A 22,941-nucleotide genomic window follows, 5' to 3' on the forward strand; every position below is an offset into this window, starting at 1 on the left:
ATCTTGTTGATACTCCCAAGGTATGTATCCGAGCTTAATTTAGCTGAAGTTATCAACGCGTTCTACCCATCTTGCGATCTTCTATTATGGCTGTCACTCCGTGGCCGCAATCTCTATTTGTTCACTACGTTCTCTATGCGTCGGACACATGCGTTTACCTCAACTTCCATGCGTTGAACGCATAGGGTTGCCGTCTGCGTTCGTCTTTTGCGATCGCCTGGCTTCAGCGCATGCGTTGGTCTGTAATTGCTTATTACAAACGCATGCATTTGATTCTTGCGATAGCTACAAAAATAGACACTTTGACACGGAATAACGCATAATATTGGGTCCGTGGGGTTTTAGGTGCTTATCGAGTAAAACTCAATTTTTCACAAATTCTAAATATTATCACTGTGTTTTCTACCTATTATTCCTCATAATTCTAAATAAAAGGCTTATAATAACTGATATTTCTGCCAGTTATCACCCCCCAAACTTAGAATCATACTTGTCCTCGCGTTACACTCAAGAAATTCTTAACTCACCTTCCGGCGTTCCCTTGCAATGACCAGCTTTTTAGAATATAATTAACTCGTACCTCTAACCATGGCTGCAATGCTCTCCTCTACTTAGGTTGCTTCTTCAAAGAGATCTTTTTTAAGTTGAAATTTGGCAAGCCCTTGCTCAAAAACTTTTTATTCATTCTCCGCAACTTTGCGTTCAGCTCATGAGAATACGTTCGTTTAAAACAATTCAAGCTTATGTGTTTACTTATTTGAATGCGGCGTTGATCCTGATTACGCTCTTCGTTTTGGCTAAACAGGTCTAACATTATGTTTATCGGTTTATGACATATTTCTAGTTTTAGCTTGTTTAATATCAAAATTAAAATGTATTGACTATGAAACTTTGTAATCATGACCAGTAGCTTAGAATCAGCCAAAAAGTATGTTTAAGACATTAAAATTTACTTTTATGATGTATTTTGCATGACTAAATTTTGGTAAAAACACTATTACTCGAGTTTTCAATTCCTTTCATTAATCATAAATTTTACAAATAATTTTTATGTTTTTTCTAGGTATAGATTAGAGGCGAATAATATAAAAATCAAGATATGAGATTTATATAAGTAATAATTTTATTAGTAATGATAAAAATCGTAATTAATACGTAGTTTAGGTTAGCTATATTAGTGTACTTAGATAGCTAATGAGATTCCTTTAGAAAACTAAATTTAATTTGTTAAAAACTAATTAAAATCTTGATAATTGTTATATAGGAATCTTATAAAGGATTTTGATTTCAAGCTTAAGGTAAGTGGGTTCTATCATAAGTTACCGATTTGTGTGCTTTATTATTGCATTTTTCAATTGTATAGTTGTATGATTACTCGTAAGTAGTTTCCATCATATGTTGCTAATTTAATGTTTTATAATATATATGTGATTTATGGTTTATTATTGTATTTGACTTTTATAAATAATTATCCATTGAATTGTTTTCTTGAATCGAGATGTGTTGGAATCTTTGAATTTGATTATTGATTATTATCGATTTCTATTATGTTTCTTTTATATATGTTTGATTGAATATTGTTGATTTGTGACATTTAATTAATGTTTGAGAAAACATGTTACAGTGCATAAATTTTTCATGATTTTCTACTACCCATGATTTATGATAACATGTTGATTGGTAATACATGTTCAGGTTAAGCATGCCATAATTGTGTGTTACATTACATTGAAGTCTAGTAAGCAGTCTTATGTGTCATGGAATTAAATAAAAATATGTTATCAATGAAATTCCCAAAGTAAGCAGTTTATGTTATGCAACAAGGTGCATGATATGATAAGTATTATTTTTGCTAAACAGTTGGGCCTAAGAAACAAAACTAGTTCATGTTTATATTATGCAGCAAGGTGCATGATATGATAAGTATGGTTTCTACTAAACGGTTGGACATAGGAAACTAAACTAGTTCATGTTAATGGTATTTGTAATAGGCAATTACCTTATAAATATTACATGTAGAAATTGACATTATGGTATGGGGTATTTCTGCATAGCATGAAGCCAAATTAAAGATATGAATATCTATGTAAGGATATGCAAGCAAGCGCAAATGAGTTCAGTTAGGTTGTCTCATGATCTATATGTTAGGATAGGTTATGCAAGCATGCAAGCATGATGTGTGTGATTGAACATGAAGGTTCTTTATGATGGGAACCACTTATAGAGTAGTTTTATACTACCTGTTGAATGCTTGGATTGGGTTTAGGAATGAAGTTGTACTGAGATAAATTATGCACCAGATTGTAGCTATATATTATGGATTTAGCTATGCGTTTATCACAAGTTTTCTTATATCAAGTCCAAGTATGAATATGATGTAAGTTTCTCGGTGAGAACTAAGGTCGAACACAGAGACTCATTTACTAAAACGTTTGTGTGGTTAATGTATTTGCGACGAGAGCTAATTAAATTACAACGGAGAAAAAGAAATTAAAGACATGCGAACATGAACCTATGTGATGAAATTAACTAAGCAAGGGATGAGCAACTTAAGAATAATCTCGAGAATTCTAAGAAAGCAGGGTTGGGAGAAGTCAATTCCAAGTTCCTAAATCTAACATCAAGGGTAATCCAGGCTCTCTAACATCTGTTCATTACATACCTCTCGACTGCTAGCCACATTTGTCATATCTCTATAATACACGAATGATATTGCGTTGAGCATAAGGTTATTTCTACTTCTAGAAACACTTCTTATTTTACTTAGTGAGTTCCACAACTACTTACCCTCTCAAGCAGATGGTTATAGCTACTTGACTCTATAAGTGATCATAGTCATGCATTAAGCAAACATGTTTAACCCTCAAAGCTTAAACTTAGCTCATGGTATTGAACTTCCCCTTTACCCTATCGAATTTAGTTGCCCATGGCAAAGGAAAAGAAATGGTAAAGATAGATGAGATGATGAAAGTAGTCATGATATAATATAAAAGTAGGAGATGCCGATTACAAAATGAATTAATGTCTCAATCACAAAATGCAATACAACAAGGAAAAGCGAGAAGTAAGAAGTGATGTGTAGTTATCAACAATCTCTTACTTCAATCTGATGGGGTGCTAAGGCTGCTGGTGAGGCTAACGCCAGCATGATATGGAGAAAGCTCTTTCAAGCACTTGTTCCGGTGAGTTTTTCCGGTGGTAAATCAGAGTCTTTTGGAAATGGAAAAATGCTTCGAGATGCTCTCAAATCTGCTCTTGCTTGTGGTCCAAAGATTTTGTCTAAGGATTCGTCTCTCTCCCCGCCCGACTAAACTCCTTTTCACAGGCATCAAGGCTCTAATTATAGAGTTATGCGCAGACAGCTTTGAGTTTTCCAGGCTGATTAGTCATCATCTCTGACTTCGTTGGTGAGAATTTCAACATTGCTATCATGGTCAACATTCTGAAGTTGTGGTAGAAGGTCCATTGGGATTGTGTCAGATATCCCAAGATATGCGACCAGATGTTCCTTTATCGAGTAAAAGCTCAGTGTATGCAGACAAATCCTGCGATCAGCTATAAAATATAACACTTCAACGCAGATTAACTCATGATATGTGGTCAGCAGAGATTTCAAATGTACTTCAGCACAAATATAGTTTTAAACATGAATTCTTAGTATTATCAACGCATATTCAACCTATCTAACCTCATTATTCTAAGTAAAAGACTACAATAACTTGTATTTCTACAAGTTATCATTCCCTCTCGTGGTTTTACTTTTTTTCAAGTTGTCAGGTAGATGATGATGAATTTGTCGAGGATGATCTTGGAATTGAGGAGGAGCCTTGCCTCATTTTATCTTAGTTAATTTAAACTCACACATTCATTATATGTTTACTTGGTATTTAAAAATATATTGTTATTTTATGATTTTTGCTGCTAAACTTTAGTTTAAATTTTATCTAGAAATGATGTTTTATGAGTAATGATCTCTATTAATTTAATTAAATATATGTAAAAAATTGGGGTCATTAAAAGACCTAGGGCTACCATGACAAAATTCTGCCAAAAAGCTGCTCAAATTTGAAGGAAATCTAAGCTGATTTGAGTTTTTGGGCAAAGCAGAGCAAGTTGTGAAGATTGGTGAAATTTGAGCTAGTTGAGAGGAATTAGAAGCTCAAATTTGGAGGAAAATAAGCTTAAGGATCGCTGAAAAGGTTTATAGAAAGAAAATTTGAATTAAATGAGTTGGAACTAGCATTTTGAGTACTGAAAGTGGAATCTAGAAATTGGGTGTTTGGAAGGAAGGCTATTAGTCGAAGGTAGAAGCCAGGCAAGGAGTTGGTCTGTCGGTAGGGTATCTTGCACGTGCCAATCGCATGCAACATGTCCGTTGTGCATGCAATAGTGCCCAATTGTGCGACAGTGGTAGCGCTCGATCACCCACGTTCAATGCCTAGAAACACAGTCGTTCGACACCCAGTGCCTAGAAGCACAATCGCTCTTTTGGAAGCTTCTCTTAGCGATTGTGCGGCACTTGTTCCCGCTCACGAACAAGTCAGCCAACTCGAGTACGGACTGCCGGTGGTACACCGAGTACCTCTCGCAATCTCCACCCCCGTTTTAGGGAAAACGGTTTTAGAAAACGGGTTTGGAGAAAAGGTTTTCGTAAAAAGTTTTTGTGAGTGTGAATAAAGAAAGAAAGATTGTAGTAGACTAGAAAGCAATAAGCAACAACAACAGCTTTATAGAGTACTACTCCGGGTATGAGGAAGTGATGGTTAGTCTTATCCCCATATAGTGCATTCTAAACAAAAAAGCCAACTGGCTCCCTTGCATATGCAAAAGGGCGAGTGGTCACTTACAATGAAAATGTAAAGAAAGCAAGCTAAGCTAATACAATACAAGATATGAAAGTATGCTAGAAGGGGGTTGGATCGGGCATGCGGCCATGGGCAACAGGCCCTGGACAAGCATGACCGTGACATTCTCCCCCACTTAATTGGTTGACATCCCCGTCAACTGACCTTGTTCAAAATCTGCGATGGCTGGAGCTGCATTCTTCAAATCTTCGGCCCGCTCCCAACTGATCTCTTCGTCGGGGAGATCTTTCCATTTCACTAAGAATTTGTCAATTCTCGTCTGGGTCTTCCAATACGGCGCGTACGTTTATTCAGGATTTGTGCAATTTCTTTCTCAGCGAAGTTCTTCATCGTGACTGGTCGCCTTAGCATGTTTCGTTGTTCGTCCTCAGGATCGGAATGATAGGGCTTCAGGATACTCACATGGATGACAGGATGAATCTTCATCCATGAAGGTAACTGAACCTTATATGAGGTTCTCCCGACCTTCTCAATTACCTCCACTGGACCTTCATATTTTCTTACTAGCCGTTGGTCTCTCTGGCCTCGGAAATGAAACTGTTCCAGTCGTAGCTTGATCAGGACCTTGTCCCTGACTTGAAACTCGAGGGCCCTCCGCTTCTTATCAGCTCACTTCTTCATCCTTCTTGATGCTTTTTCTAGGTAGGCGCGAGCTATCTCAGAGGTTTTGCTCCACTCTTTAGTGAAGTTATGTGCCTGAGGACTTTTGCCTGCATAAGGGTGGTCCACCAAGTGTGGCATGAGTGGCTATCTACCGCACACCACTTCGAAGGGCGTTTTTCCGGTCGCAGAACTCTGCTTGCTATTGAAGCTGAACTGAGCCACATCTAACAACTGGACCCAGTTCTTTTGCCTAGCGTCGATAAAGTGACGCAGATATTCCTCGAGCATACTATTGAAGCGTTCCGTCTGGCTGTCAGTTTAAGGATGATAGCTAGAGGAGATATTCAGTGTTGACCCCAATATTTTGAACAATTCTGTCCAGAATGTCCCAGTGAATCTTCCGTCCCGATCGCTAACAATGCTCGCGGGGACGCCCCATAATTTCACTATGTGTTTGAAGAACAGCTGGACAGTCATCACGACTGTGCACATTTTCGGCGTCGAGATGAAAGTGGCATATTTAGAGAATCGATCGATGATAACAAGGATCGATTCGAACTCTCCCACCTTGGGCAAATGGGTGATGAAGTTAAAAGACACGCTCTCCCATGGTCTAGAGGGCACAGGTAGGGGTTCCAGCAGACCCGCTAATTTCGCCTTTTCGAACTTGTCTTGTTGGCAGACAAGGCAAGTCTTGGTAAATTGCATGACATCGTCTCGAAGGCTTGGCCAATAGTAGCCTTGTTTCAGAAGGGCATAAGTCCTCTGCCAACCATTATGTCCTGCCCACGGTGTGTCGTGACACTCCTTCATCAGCAACCTTCGTAACTCCCCGGATCTGGAGATGTAAAGGCGATTACCCTTGGTGTATAGTAGATCGTCTTCCACCCAAAACTGGCGTGTCTTCCCCTCTTTGGCCAACTGTATGATGGCCTGCGCCGCTGTGTCGTTTGTCAAGTGAGTTTTGACAGTTTCTCGTACTGTTGCACTCAACGTACTTGCTTGTAGGCGAGCGAACATGCACAGGACCGCATGTTCACTCTTTCGGCTAAGAGTATCGGCCGCTTGGTTACTTTTCCCCGGTCTATGTTCGAATTGGAAGTCGAACTCCGCTAGAAACTCCTGCCACCGTGCTTGTTTCGACGACAACTTCGGTTGGTTGAAGAAGTGGGAAATGGAGTTGTTGTCGGTCTTGACCACGAACTTGGCCCCCAAGAGATACTGTCTCCAGGCCCTCAAGCAGTGAACTACTACTAACATCTCTTTCTCGGAGGCGACATACCTTCGTTCGGCATCATTTAGTTTCCTATTCTCATACGCGATGGGGTGTCCGTCTTGGAGGAGGACACCGCCCAACGCGAAGTCAGAAGCATGAGTCTCAAATTCCGAGAACCGGCCCCTCAATCATCACTTTCTTCAAGCCCTCAAAGGCGGCTTGACATTCAGGAGTCCAGCTCCATTGGCTATCCTTCTTCAACAGTTCGGTTAATGGCCCTGTTCTTCTCGAGAATCCTTCTACGAACCGCCTATAGTAGTTGGCTAGTCCGAGGAAGGATCGTAATTCGGTCACGGATGATGGTACCCTCCAGTCTCTAATCACGGCCACCTTGCCCTCTTCCATACCAATCCGACCACACTCAATCACGTGGCCGAGGAAATTTATACGCTCTTGGTCAAAGGAGCACTTCTCTCTCTTTACATACAACTGATTTTTCCTCAGCTTTTCGAAGACTAGTTGGAGGTGATGTCGATGGTCCTCCAACGAGGCACTATAGATCACAATGTCATCGAGATACACTACGACGAATTTGTCGAAGTATTCGTGAAACACTTGGTTCATTAAGGTACAGAAAGTTGTTGGAGCATTGGTAAGGCCAAAGGGCATCACGAGGAATTCGAAGGCTTCATATCTCGTGACACAGGTCGTCTTAGGTTCGTCTCCTTCAGCAATTCGGACCTGATAATATCCCAATCGTAAGTCCAACTTCGTGAAATACTTAGCGCCGTGAAGCCGATCAAATAAGTCAGTAATGGTAGGAAGGAAGATATTTGTTGCGGACTGTGAGCTTGTTCAAGGCCCGATAGTCGATGCACAACCGGAGGCTCCATCCTTCTTCTTCTAGAACAGTACTGGGGCTCCGTAAGGGGCCTTCGCCGGTCTGATAAATCCTGCATCTAGCAGTTTGTCTAACTGTTTTCAGAGTTCGGCCAATTCTGGCGGGACCATCCGATATGCATTCTTGGCAGGCGGCTTTGCCCCTGGTAACAACTCAATCTCATGGTCAATCCCCCTTCGTGGGGGTAAGGACTTGGGCAAGCTTTTAGGCATGACATCCCGATACTCTTCCAAGACAAATAGAACGTCTTGGGGGATCTCCTCTTCAGTGGATTCAACTGATTCTATCGGGATGGCCATGAACGTGGGTTCACCATGGGTCAAGCCTCTCTTCAATTGGAGAGCTGAGATCATTCTCACCCCATTTGGCTGCTTGATACTGGCTTGAACTACGGTGGGTGTAGATCCGGTAATGACTAGACATTTGGCGAGGGGCATTAGTATGACTATATGTTCAAGTAGGAACTCCATCCCCAATACCACATCGAAATCATCCATCTTGACAATCAAGAAGTCAACGAGGCCCTTCTAGTCTCCTAACTTCACCGGAGTTCTCTTCGCATCCTCGTAATCGGTAGGGCTGTAGAATTCACAGCTTTCATCTTCCCTGCATCTCTTTCCCAGGTCAAGTACAGGCGGCGGGCTTCCGTTTCAGCCATGAAGTTATGGGTGGCCCCAGAGTCGACCATAGTATTCTTGGCCGATCTTTGGTTGACCCAAGCGTCCATATACATGAGTCCTTTCTCTAGTGGCTCGTCGCCTTTCCCATTTTCTTCTGGAGCGCAGATAAGAATTTCAATGCCCCCATCCTGGGATTCTCAATTTCTGCAGCTGGCTCGATTACCGTCTCCTCCAGTTCAGCCTTGTCTTCAGAGACAGAGGCTAATGTGGCTTGAAAAGCATTGAACGCGATTCGATTTGGACATTCGTCCACCCTATGTGGCCCTCTATATATGAAACAAGCCAGGGGGCGATTGTAATTGTTATGCTGTTGTGGCGGCCCCCGCCAGTTGTTTCCTGATCTCGGTTGGGATGATTTACGGTCCCCCCTGTGTTCTTGTCTCCTCCCCCAGGTTTGGGAGGACTGGAACGACTGTTTCTGTTTCCCCCATTTGAGGAAGTTGACTGCTTCCTCACATCTTGCGAGTCAGTGCTAAGGTCGTATAGTCGTTCAGCTGCCGCATAGGCCAGAGGGGAGATCATGTACTCTCTGTTCATATAGTTTTGATTTCGCCCATGGTTTCAGCCCATCAACAAAGCAAAAGACCTTGTCTTTTTCAGACATATCTCGTATATCCAACATGAGTCCTGCAAACTGTTTTACGTAGTCCCTGATGTTACCCGTTTGCTTCAGCTTTTGGAGTTTTCGTCGAGCCAAGATCTCGACATTTTCAGGGAAGAACTGCGAGCGAAGTTCTTGTTTCAATCTGTCCCAAGTATCAATAGTGCATCGTCCTTCCTGTATGTCTGTAAATCATGATCTCCACCACAGTTTTGCATCTTCAGCCAGATGCATCGTTGCTAGTGTGACTTTCGACTCTTCAGTCACTGTGTTCGTCGCCTTGAAGTATTGCTCAAGATCGAAGATAAAATTTTCCAAGGCTTTTGCTTCTCGCACCCCACATAAGGGTTTCGGTTCTGGGATTTTTAGTCTAAGCATGTGTATATCCTATCGCCCACATCTGGCCTAAGCATGAGCCTTGCTACAATGGGCTTGACATCGACCTAACTTTGAGAGTTTGAAGTTGGTAAGTAACTTTTTAGGCCATTAAGGAGTGCTTTGGACTTTAAGCTATATAAATGACTATGGACTTTAAGCTATATAAATGACTAAGGACTCAAAAAGGGATTTAACGATTAATAAGGGATTTAAGAAGTATGCATAAGCATTGAGATTTACTTAGAAACTGAGATTGGAAAAGCCTACAAACCACTGGAAGCCAACTAAATATCTGTGAGTGACAATTGATTTAAAATAATTTCCTTTAATATTTTCAAAGCATGGTTTTACTTGAAATGAAATGGTTTTCTGATAAAGTGTGGCATATGAACCATATGTTCAGAGTTTGATGTCTTGATTTTCTAAAGTTATGTTTTAAGCATGATTTTCATCTCATTGAGTTGTTTAACTTCAAGTTATGCCAGAAATGATTGACTTTGTATGAATTTCAATGCTATCTCTACAAGTGATGTGTTCAAACATAATTTCTCAGGATGAATTTTTCTAGCATAGTTTTAAACATGATGTTATAAGATTACCTATTTCTCATGCTATGTTATTTAAGAACTGAAAACTGAGTTTGTACTTAAGTACCGTTTTATGTACCCTAGCTTACAAACTCCCGATACTCAAGGAGATTAAAGTATCTGGGGAATTCAGTAAAAATACCTTGGTATTTGGGACCCACCTTGGCATACACATAGACTTTGGGTCGTGTGCAAGGGTGCTTAGCCATTTTAGGGGTATTTCTACATGCACATATGAGAGTTATCGATGTTGAGTGTATTAAGTTTGCTCTACCTCAACTAAGGTTTAAGGATACTAGTTATGGAATGATGCGTAATGAGATCTAAGTATGTTATACCATGTTTTCAAGGTTTTCATGATATTTCTTTGTGATGAATTGATGTCGTCAAAGCTATTGATTTACAAGCATGTTTAATAAACCCTAAAATTCTGAAAACATATTTGATTTACAATAGTTTCTTTACTTAAAGTATATTTATTTACCCAAGTAGTCACTCATTGGGCTTCCCAAGTCACATTTTAAAAATGTTTTCCCACCTCAAGCAGCGATCGAGTTCCCGGTGCCTAGCTTACAGTTGCCAATCTACCACACATCACCAAAGATCTCAGATAGCCCAGAAGTTCTTTAGGTTCATATTATGTATTTTGTCACTTGAAGTCATGTACATATTAGTTGGGCTGAGAGGAACCCTTGCCTCTAAATACGTTGTAAATATTGTTGTATGATGGATCCACTTATGTTATCTGAGTTATAAATGTCTATAAAGTTTTAACTACAAGTTGCCTGTATGTATATATATATATATATAAACTTGCTTATCAGGTCATTTAGGAGGAAGGAAATAGATTACAGGTATGAGAGGGGTAGTAGGTGTCATAAGAGGGTTGGCATTTACTGTCTTCACATCCCTTCATAGGGTAAGAGGGTAATCTAGGAGGGGAGTGACATGAAGTCAATTGTAAACTTCTGGAGCCCACAGTGTTTTTTAATAATAAGACCCACAAACTCCTCATTACAAGAATTTTGGTCTCTGCCGATGCAAAAACTGTCGGCATATGTTAAGAAAAGTGTTGATAAAGCCTCTGCCTATGTTTTTTTGCATGGGCAAACAGCGTGGCCAGAAGGCCGTCGGTAGAGCTTCTGCCCACAAATTTTGGTGTTCCGTTGGCAGAAATGCCCACACAAATAAATACATGGGTAGATCTTCATTTCTGCCCACACAACTGATGTCGACAGAAAGACTTTTTGCCCATAAAATTTGTATCGTGGGCAAAACTTGCATTTTTACCCATGTTTTTTGCATGGGCGGAAACTGTTTCTGCTAATACAATAATTTGTGTCGGCAAAACTCAATTTCTTCCCTTGCATAATCCATCGGCAGAAATGAAGATCTGCCCATATAAAAGTCTTCTTGAACAGAAATTGCATTTTTCCCCACGCATGATACATCGGCGGATAATGTTTGTTTTATTTTTGTCCATGCAAAAAACCTTGTTAGAGCTTTATAATTGCCAACATATACAATACATGGCCATCATGTATTTCTAGCAACACAAAAAAAAAAAGTTGGCAGAAACTATTTTAATTTGTTCCACATTTATTATTATATTATTATATGCTTCAAGATCAATATTCAAATAAAAAATTCAATTTCATGTAACAAAATATATTCAACATCGCAACAACAAATTTAGAAAAGGAAATATATTCAACCATTAATTCTTTAACCAAAATGTATCATTCGAGCAATAATTCTTTAGTGTATGTTTGTTACCTGAGTTATTAGATTTCATTTTGGCATACAAAGTGAACAAAAAAAAAATTAAATACCTAAAAAATGGTTAGCTTGGTCAGTTGGTCTTCACAAAAAATGTCATTTTCAACACGTTCAAAATATGTAGAACTGAAAAATGTATATTAAAGTCAAATAAGAAAAACATGCTCAATCTTATTTGTTTGAAATGAATCATATATCAAAAATAATAAAGCAAATTCATTTGCATGAGTTTCAAGTTCCATATACTATATACCCACTCAACACCTATCAAAAGTGTCCAAAACGTGCATATTGAAGTGCATGTCCTTGAAAAAGCAAGCAAAGTTTTTTAAAAAAAAAAACTTTTTAAAAAGTGCCAAATGTACTTTAAGCCTAAAATGGACGCCTCATATGCTCTAAACCATCTCAAAACCTATAAAATTGTCATAAATGTGCATGTTAAAATATAAGTCCTAAAAACAAAAAGGTTCAAACAACCTAAAAATGTTTAAATGCAACTTTCACTCTCCAGCAAAACCTAAAACTACCTAAAAAGTATTTAAGTGACACTTTCATACGTAAATAAATGTTGTTCTGTTCCGTCTAATATTTGTGTCAATGAATTTTGACAATTCTTACATGGACAACTGGTTTTTCCCACATCATTTACATTACGCTTAGCCACTTCCATAAATTGAGCAACTCCTTCATAATCTCTTGAAAATCTATTTTTTAGTCTCATCCAATCCATATTCATCTTCAAATAGAATGGACAAAAATTCAACCATGTAGAAATTAGGGTAATAGGTTAGATAAACCAACTACCAAGTACCTAAAAAGTGACCAAGTGACAATTCAATTTTCAAAACAACTTAAAAAGTTCTTAGAAAGTGTCCAAGAGACTTGTTGACTCCTAAAACAATCTAAATAGTTCCTAAATGTCATTTTAATTTTCAAAACCAAATACAAATCACCTAAAAAGTGTAAGTGCAAATTTTCACTCTAAAATTCAACCTAAAAAGTGTCTAAGTGACATTTTAACCCTCAAAATAACTTTAAAACGCGCAAGTGTGACTTTCAAACTCAAAATCGACCTAAAAAATTTCCAAAAACTGTGAAAGTGACACTTCAAATCTCAAAATAAGTTAAAAATGTGTAAGTACAACTTTTCACTCTAAAACCCAACCCAAAAAGTGTCTAATTGGTACTTTAATTCTCAAAATAACTTAAAAATACCTACGTGTGACTTTCAATTTCAAAACCAACTACAAATTACATAAAAGGTGTCTAAGTGACACTTCAAATCTCAAAATAACTTTAAAAAGTGTAAATGCGACTTTTCACTCTAGAACCTAACCTAAAAAGTGTCTAGGTGACATTTTGACTCTCAAGACAACTTAAAAATGCCTAGGTGTGACTTTCAAACTCAAAATTAACCAAAAAGTTTCAAAAACCAAGTGACACTTTAAATCTCAAAATAACTTTAAAATGTGTAAGTGCAACTTTTCACTCTAAAACCCAACCTAAAAAGTGTCTAAGTGATATTTAACTCTCAGGAAAGTTTAAAAATGCTTAAGTGTGACCTTCAAATTATCTAAGTGATACTTTAACTCTCAAGACAACTTAAAAATACTTAAGTGTGACCTTCAAATTTAAAACCAGCTATAAGTTATCTAAAAAGTGTCTAAGTGACATTTTAATTATCAAAATAACTTAAAAATGCCTAAGTGTGACTTTTAAACTCAAAATCAACCTAAAAAGTTTCCAAAAAGTGTGAAAGTGACACTTTAATTCTCAAAATAACTTTAAAATATGTAAGTGCAACATTTCACCCTCAAAACCAACCTAAAAAATCTCTAAGTGACACTTTAGCTCTCAAAACAACTTAAAAAGCCTATGTGTGAGTTTCAAACTCAAAATCAACCTAAAAGATTTCCAACAAGTGTCAAAGTGACACATCAATTCTCAAAATAACTTTAAAATATGTAAGTGCAACATTTCATTCTCAAACCCAACCTAAACAGCGTCTAAGTGACACTTTAATTCACAATTAAAAAAAAAAAAAAAGGCATAAATGAAAAGTTAATTTCATAGGAAATCAAGCAATGAAGCTCCACTTGTCATCACTCCACTTGTCATCATACTTAGATATTCCTTTTTTTAATGGAAACCATTTTCCACGGTTGCTTTTGAACTAAATGGTTCATCACATTCACTTTGATTAACAACCAAAAAAGTTTGTAAATATTGTCTAAATGGAACTTTAACTCTCGAGACAACTTATAAATACCTAAGTGCCAACCTAAAGAGTTTAAAAAAAGTGTCCCAATCTTAGTACGTTGTTAAAAAGAGATGAAAATGGTCCTCAAATGCATATAAAATCAGCCAATCACAAACCCACATAAATAATTTGAATTTGGCAACTACAAAATACACCAACACTAAACTCTTTAACTCCAAATCAATACATAGATAAAAATAAAATTTCAACGAGATTGAGAAAATTAGTGAAATTAAAGATTCTTAACGAACATAACAAAGCTAGAAATACCCACATCCCAAAACTCCATTTATTGTGTTGTTTGTGCCAATGGGTATTTATCTCACACCTTCGATTCCTTCATACTACTGTTAAAGTAAAAACAAAAATGATTCCAGTCATGTTATGAGCTTACCTCAGCAAAAGCACTATTGGGGACGGTGTTGATAGCAAGAAGATGACCTGCGATGACAGCGAGCAGACCTAGACGGTAACGAGCGGACTTAAAAGGTGTGCAACGGCAGCGACAAGGGAGATGATCGGCAAGTCGATCGTGGGTGTGGTGCGGCAGATCGTGGATGAGAGTGACGGTGAGGGTAACGAATTTTTAGAAAGAGGGAGAATGGAAAAGATGGGGGAAATGAAAAAGAGGGGAAAAAAAGTGGGGTAGATAGGGTTTTGAGAAAGTGTAGGGAAAAATAAAATGTGGGATTTGAGAGACTTTTGCCCACACTTTGCGTCGGTAGATATTAAAAAGTTTAATATCATGCGAGTTGCGTGGGTAGAAATTAAAAAGAACGTCGACATAAATCCAACATAGTGGGTTTCATTAAGACTACCTACTTTTTTCCTACATATATATTTTTATCAATAGAAATGTCGTTGTACCCACGCATGGAAAGGAAAATACATCAACAGAAAATAAATTTGGCGATGTTTTTGTTGTGTTGGCAGAAAAATTGTCAGCAGAGTAAAAACTTCTTGTAGTGTTAGGCCAAACAAGAGGTGGAGTTCACAACTCTATACTTGCCAACTCTTTGACCCAAACAACCCTTTGAGATTTTAATGTGATGTTATTTGATGTTGAGAAGGGAAGCCATCTTTTACCAAAAGTATTGAAAAATCATCGGAGAGGAGACGAGTCAAGTGTTCTTTAGTAGGACCTTGTTTATCTAAACAACACTTGAAATGAGCAAATCGCATCGTCCTGTGATATAGTACCAAATGATTAAGTATTTAATTAACATATATTATTTCAAACGTTCATCCATTTCCCTTTTTTAATCGGAAAAAAAGGGTTTTTTTCATGCAAATTTGTTCACATGAACTTTTGAGACATCCCCCGATAAGATCCCATATTAGAATTCATGTTATGCAAAAGAGAGTTTAGTCGGTTTATTTCTTTAGGTTTTGGGCGATACATGAGAATCGAATCGAACCAATAGATTTAGTAAAAATGGAAATTTAACTAACATCAAATGAAAGACAAAGCCAGTCATTCGATTTCAATTTCAGGTCTAATTGGGCCTTTTTTCTTTCCTTTTTCCTTCCTTTTATTTCCCTTCTTTTTCCATGAGTTCTTACGATAGAAACTTGAAAGCTAAAGCTAACAAGCTAATTACTTAATCAAACTCTAAAAAGAATTAGTCAAAATTGTATAAAGAAGTAAAAAAAAAAATCACGTTAGGATGCCCTTAGTTGCAATGAGATTTTATGCAAAAAGCCAACAAAATGGAGGATTTTCTAGCCAATATCAATTGAAATATGATCCCTTGTCACACCCCTTCCCGAGCCTTATCTTCCAGACTCGGAAAGAGACGTGAAGACAACTGATACCACCCTTTGTGATACCAACTTCCCAACTTCATACCATTCCACAAATAGATAGTAAATGAGAACTTAATTAATTTTTATGAACAGTTACAAGGTTTGTACTATAATACAATATTAGCTTTAACAATCCAAATGACTTTCAAAGATAACCTAATCCGAGTCCCGCACTGTGAGAGAGTAGCAATTTCAAAGCTTGGGTGACTTCTCTTAGCACGTTCTGCTTTTCGCTACCTGGGAGAAGTAAAACATTGGAAAAGTGAGCTAGAAAGCCCGGTGAGTGGTACCTTTCAAAAATGAAAACAAGTTTGATTTAAGGAATACAATTGTGGGAAAACAATTTTCATAAAAAGATAATCATCACAACAAATATGCAACCCTTCCAGCCTGGTAACTGGATAACACTAGTATGATCATGTATTTCCTCGGGTATTCCCATGAATTTCCAATATGAATGATGTGGAAATAATTCCAGTACCCTTATAGTCTGTTGAATGTGCACATGTCGACATTATCCCATTAGACGTGTTGTAGGCACACTAACAATTCCCCAAGGTACAATCCCAATTTCCAATGCAAGTCACAATAAGCAAAATATCATGAATTTAATCAACCAATAAAATCCAGAAAACCTACTTCCCGATCATGCCAATTTTCAAACTTTACACACACACACACACACACAATTCAATATAACAGAATAATTAAAACCACTCACAGTCCTCCTGTTTATCCTTCAAGATTTTGCCTAGTACAGCTCATGGCCCGGATTTTCTTGAATTTCACTTCTTTTCAAGAAATCTAGTCCAAAAATTCTTCCAATAATTCTATTTTAATCCAAAAATAACTTAAAGGTAAAATATACAGCTTACCCCCTTTAAAAATACCAAAAAAAAAAAAAAGCAGCCTTTGGAGGTTATCTGGTGGGCTAATGGGCGCTGGGGGCTACATCTGACTGGACTTTCAGCCTTCTAACGTCGATTTCTCTTTTTGTTGGGGTTAATGCCCAAATTCTCGTAGAGTCTTGTAGTTTGTAAACCTTATATGAACAAATATTTCAATTATTTCTAATATTTGATATTTTATTGACATTGTCTATAAAATATAACATATTTTAGTTGCATTAACCACAACCAATATACTAACATCTAAGGTTATTGTTGTAACTTAAACATGTATGTGAAGACATACAGGTGGATCATGTTTAAGTAATAATCTAAATGGTCTATAGTATATGGATAAGGTTGGGTACCTTACCTCACTACGAGTATGGCCCACTTTGTAGGTGTGACAAATGTTGTAGAGTGCTACAAATGATTTGATCCTAATCATTCATGTATTAGACATGCAAGAGGGATATTCCATACAAAAGAGTTTGTATAAGACCGGACCACGAAATGTTTAGTCTCGTTATATAACATCGTTCATAATTGAGACTTTCATTTTGCTAAGATGACCATAGGTAACATGACTTTAATCCTGAATGAGTTGTGAACTTCTGTCTATGAGGGCGGTCCTTTGATTTGCATGGGTGAGATTGGCTAGATCGCCGACTCAACAAGCCTACCATTTTAGGGATTCGTCTAATTGCTCCCTTAAGGGCTGATTTCGAGTCTTGAACAATGTGGCGTCACACCCTCTCCTGGCTCGAGAGGGAATTAGTCATAGTGGGACTATGATCTATTGTTCATTAGAGGGATCAGTGGTACTTAAGGAGTTAGATGTAACTACAAAGGTAAAACGGTAATTTGGCCCAACTGTACTTACGAGCGATTTGTGAAGGGTCATTGTACTGTTGATTGGTTATATCTAATGAACACATAAATATATCTGTAGTGCGAAGATTGCAGCTGTCGGTCTTTAGTGGAGTGTCCGACAGTTAACGGATGGTGGATAATGTGATTAAAGAGTTTAATTAGTTATTCATGTACCGTTGGAGCTTCAAGCTACAGGTCCATATGGTCCTTTTGGTTGCTCAATGGATTTAAGTTGAGAATCAATTTTTGGGTTAATTTGAAATGTTCAAATTAATAAGAGAGAATTTGATTATATATGATATAATTCAATTAATTCAATTATATATGATATAATTGATATAATGTATTTGATACATTATAGTTTGATTGGAGGAACTAATATTTGAATATGATTCAAATATATTTTCTATGAATTAGATTCATAATTGTTAAATTTAATATAAATATGATTTAAATTAAATGCCATAAAATAGAGAAAAAGAACTATGATTTATATATTGTATATGATGCAATGCAATAGTAAAACTATAGGTTATAAATATAATATGATAAGTTAGTTGTCATATTTATGTATAATTATTAATTGTTTGATAATTAAATCTTTTTTCTCCATAACCACCCTTAGTGGGGAGTTATTTGGTTTTATGGAAAATGTGGGATAAATGAAAATGTGATTTGATTATTCTAAGAGATTAGAATTCATGATCGAGTAAGAGATCTTCTAAACGATAGACTTTGAAAGACTAAACAATAGCCTCGTTGCCTAAACGATTGAGACTTCTTGCTATGCGATACCTTTGCTTCCTCGATCGTCTTCCTCCTCCAACTCCAAACTTTCCTCTAACCAAAATTAGCCAGAGCCCACCACTCTTGGATTCTCACACCGAGAATACCAAGGTCACTAAGTGGTAGTATCCATGTTGGTTCAAGTTCTCGTTGTTGATTGTTGTTGTTTGAGGAGAGTTCGTGACTTATTCGACACGTTCGTGAACAAGTATGATCGAGGGATTAACTTGAAGAACAGTTCTTCAAAGGTATAATCTTTTAATCTTTTTTTTTTTTGTTTAGAAAGCATGCTGTAATTTAGTTTTATGCATAATCTATTCTTGTTGACTGTAAATGTATGTGTTTAATCGAAATGGGATTTGGATGATTTGTTTCTGCTCAAAGGGCACGAGTGAACTGTGAGAACCAAGCTCCCCAAATTCTCCTATTTATAGGCATCCAAAACTCCCTTCAGTTTGACATCTCCACCTCCATTGCAGGTCCGACCACCTCTGCCCTGAAATGTCTTCACCTCCCTTGACCAATGCAAAACCTCCCATTTGCATGTCTTCTCATGCATCCACCTAGCCTTGGCTTAATCCTAACTCTTCCTTTCTCAGCCACTTGTCCTAATGGGTTGACAACTTATCTTTACTCTCCAAAATACACTTTGTCAATGCATGCTTCAACCCAATGGTCGCATGCTTCTCATTAATGCATGCTATGTCCTAATGCTTGACCCCTTATGTCCAAACCTAATAAGCTTACTTAACGTCTAATGACAATGTAAACGCTTATACTTCAAATGGAAAGGCTATTGTTTTGCACTCCCCTACCTAATGCTTGGTATCAACGCATGCCTTTGTTAGGGTTGATGCCCTAAAGTCTCGTGTCCTGTAGTTTGTAAACAGTATATATGAACACCTGTGATTGTTATATATGATATTTACTTCACATCTTGTTATTTTGCTCATTTACGTGTTTTATTTGCTTTACCAAAAACCAATAAACATAAAATCCCTAGTTATCTGTATGTGACTCAAGCATGTATGTGGTGACATACAAGTGGATCATGTCTTGAGTGATAACCAAAATGGTATGTAGTATATGGATATAGGAGGGAAACCTTATCCTAGTAATGCTACGGACGCGACCCGCTTTGTGGAATGGTCACAAGTGTTGTGACTTCCCACAGATGATCTAATCTTGATCATTCGTGTTGGGGACATACGAGCGGGGGCGTCCTATACAAAGAGTTTGTATAAGACCTGACCACGAAGTGCTAATGTCTTGTTATATAACACCGTTCATGACAGAGACTTCACTTCACTAGGATGACCATAAGTAACATGACCTCAATCCTGAGTGAGTTGGGAACTCTTGCCATTGAGGGCAGTCCTTTGATTTGTATGGGTGCGAGTGGCCAGGTCGCCGATTCAAACCTACCATTTTAGGGATACGTCTGATTTGGGAGCTGGGAACTCAACTACACAAGATGGAATTCACTTCTTCCCCAAGGCAGGGGTAAGTAGATAGATGGCTCCCTTAAGGGCTGATTCCGAGGATTGAACGATGTGGCGCCACACACCTTCTCTTGGCCCGAAAGGTGTTCACACATAGTTGGACTATGTTGTCTTTTTCATTAGAGGAATCAGTGGTACTTAAGGAGTGAGATGTAACTACAAGGGCAAAACGGTAAATTGGCCCAGCTATGCTTACGAGCATCTATGAAGGGTCATCGTATTCATGATTGGTTATATCCAATGGACACAAAAATATATATGTGGTAAGAAGAATTTAGCTGTTGGTCTTTAATGGAATCACTGACAGTTAACGGATGGTGAATCTCGTGGCTAAAGAGTTTAGTCAACCATTCACGTACAGTTGAAGCTTCGAGCCACAGGTCTAGTAGGTCATATGAGTAGCTTGGATAACGTAGAGAACCAGTGTTTGGGTTAATTGGAAATGTTCAAATTGACAAGAGGAAGTTTAATTATATATGATATAATTGGACTGGTTAATTATATATGATCTAATTGGCTAAATGTATGAGATACATTATTTTGGAGGAAATTAGATATAAATATGATTTATATCAAGTAGAGGAAAAATACTATAGTAGATATATGATATCAAACTATAGGATATAAATATAATATGATTATATTTATTAATTAAATTAATTGATTAATTATTTAATAATTAACCAATTAAACGTTTGAATGTGGGAACATGGAGTCGCGAAGGTTAAGGTAATTGGCGGGTTGAAGTATGAAAATGTTTTTCATTTTGAGTTTTAATTCATTCGTGCATTCGATATCCCGCGCCCCAAAAAAAACCGTGAAAAAGCGATCGCCGAGAGCCTATACGATAGATTCTCATTCGTCTAAATGATCTCTGGTTCACGCGTTCCCTAAACGATCGTATACCACTTTTCTAAACGATCGTCTAGTTTTTCCTAAATGATCGTGTAGTTCTACTATACGATAAGTGTCCCTGCTATACGATAGCAGAGTTCTTCTTGTACGCGCTTGTCATCTACACGAAATTCTCTCCTCCGTCCTCTACAAATTTCACCAGAGCCCATTCTTTGGGTTTTTGACGCCGAGGATACTCGGGTTTCCCTGGTGGTAGTGTTGTCTCCGATTCCTTGTTCGTGTACGTTTGGATCATGCAATAATAGTAGAGAGACTCGTCGGGTGCTGGTAGATCGGTGGAGTTTTTCGCTGCTGTGGGTTCACATAAACGAGGATCGTTTTCCTCTGGTATGAACCCATTTCTCTACTTTTATCGTATTCTGAGCATGCTGTTGATGAGTTTAATATGCATAATTGTTAGTATAGAATGTATTTCGTTTATGTTTCGGTCACTGTGAAATCGAAGCGATCTAAGCCCGCCCACGAAACTCTCGATTTGAGATCCTTCAGCCTTTCATACTTAGCCAAGATTTTGTCATCTAAAACCTCACTTAACCACAACTTAAGTTTTAGCCTTTGCGGTCTAATTTCAACACTTAAGGCATTATCTTTCTCTTTTATCATTCTTTAAGTTTCCTTACTAACAAAGTTTTAACCTAATTCACTTTGGTTAAATTCAAGGTTTTACATTTACCACCTCCTTTAAAAAAAAAATCTGTCCTCGAAATTTAACGAATATGTATGCACATAAATCAAACAACAAATTTTATTTACTAACAAAATTTGATTACAAAGTTTGTTTTTACACTACTCCAGATTTTTCCCTTGATTCTTCTAACATTGGACATTTCTTCATCCTGATTAAAAGTACACAGTTTTCCCTATGGTCGGTTGTGCTCCCCGGTCTCATTTTTCTTTGTTCCACCAATACATCCTCCTCCTGACCCTGAGGATTTTACTCTTTGATTTACAGTTTGTGACACATATCCCCCTTGATGACTCACTACTTAGGGACACTTTGTCTTAAAATGTCTTGGTTGTCCACGCGTATAGCAAGTATGTACTTGCTCCGAGCATCTTCCCTAGTGATATTTATTACAAGTTAAACATCTAGGTCTTTGGTTAGCACTTTCCATAGATTCACATGAGTGATCAGGATAAGGTTGTCCAAATTATTTCCCCAATTGGCTCGCTCTTCTAGAGCTTGATCCTGATTTTGGGGTTCCCTTCTGCTTAAACAAACTTTTATTTCCTACTCCAGGAGTAAAATTCTTATTTTCTTCTTTATTCCACTTATTCACTGACGACGGACTACTTTCTAGCCCTTATTCCTCCACTGACATACTTCTTTCAACTCTCATCGCTACTTCGACTAACTTCGAAAACTCTACCTATGTCACACTTGTCATCACGGACGTCCTGATCTCCTTTTTCAATTTGGCTTCAAACCTCTTACAACGTTCTCTTTCATCCTCAACAATATTCAAAGCATACCTCGAAATCTCAGTATACTTTAATTCATACTCCATTACAGTCATACTTCTCTGTACGAGCTTGAACGATGTGGCGCCACACACCTTCTCTTGGCCCGAGAGGTGTTCACACATAGTTGGACTATGTTGTATTGTTCATTAGAGGAATCAGTGGTACTTAAGGAGTGAGATGTAATTACAGAGGCAAAACGGTAAATTAGCCCAATTGTACTTACGAGCATCTGTGAAGGGTCATTGTACTCATGATTGGTTATATTCGATGGACACAGAAATATATCTGTGGTAAGAAGAGTTCAGTTGTTGGTCCTTAGTGGAATGCCTGACAGTTAACGGATGGTGGATCTCATGGCTAAAGAGTTTAGTCAGCTATTCATGTACTATTGGAGCTTCGAGCCACAGGTCCATTAGGTCCCCTGGGTAGCTTGGATACAGTCGAGAATTAGTGTTTGGATCAGTTTGAAATGTTCTAATTGACAAGAGGGAGTTCGGTTATATATGATATAATAGAACTGGTTCATTATCTACGATATAATTGACTAAATGTATGAGATACATTATTTTGGAGGAATTTAGATATAAATATGATTTATATCATGTGGAGGAGATATTATTATAGTAGATATGTGATATCAAACTATAGGGTAATAATATAATATGATTATATTCATTAATTATTAAATTGGTTAATTATATGATAATTGGCCTAAAACTTCTCTCGGACATGCGTTAGTGGGAGAATCCGAAGTCGTTATTTTAACCGAAGAATAAAATGAAAATTTGTTTCATTTTGTAAAAAGTTCGAAAAGATTGCAATCGGTGCGAAAATGTAA

At 37.6% G+C, this 22,941-nt stretch overlaps 1 long non-coding RNA gene across 1 annotated transcript; it reads right to left on the minus strand.

The window, feature by feature from the left end:
- Nucleotides 1–2,962: 2,962 nt before the first annotated feature.
- On the minus strand, nucleotides 2,963–14,578 carry LOC120088560 (uncharacterized). Its single transcript, XR_005484961.2, has 2 exons — nucleotides 14,265–14,578; nucleotides 2,963–3,555 (listed from the first exon to the last, which is right to left on the minus strand). It is a non-coding gene; the product is annotated as an uncharacterized LOC120088560 (long non-coding RNA).
- Nucleotides 14,579–22,941: the final 8,363 nt, after the last annotated feature.

Source organism: Benincasa hispida, chromosome 10 (genome assembly GCF_027475165.1).
Source record: "Benincasa hispida cultivar pf3 chromosome 10, pf3_genome.v1.1, whole genome shotgun sequence".
Classification (NCBI taxonomy): domain Eukaryota; kingdom Viridiplantae; phylum Streptophyta; class Magnoliopsida; order Cucurbitales; family Cucurbitaceae; genus Benincasa; species Benincasa hispida.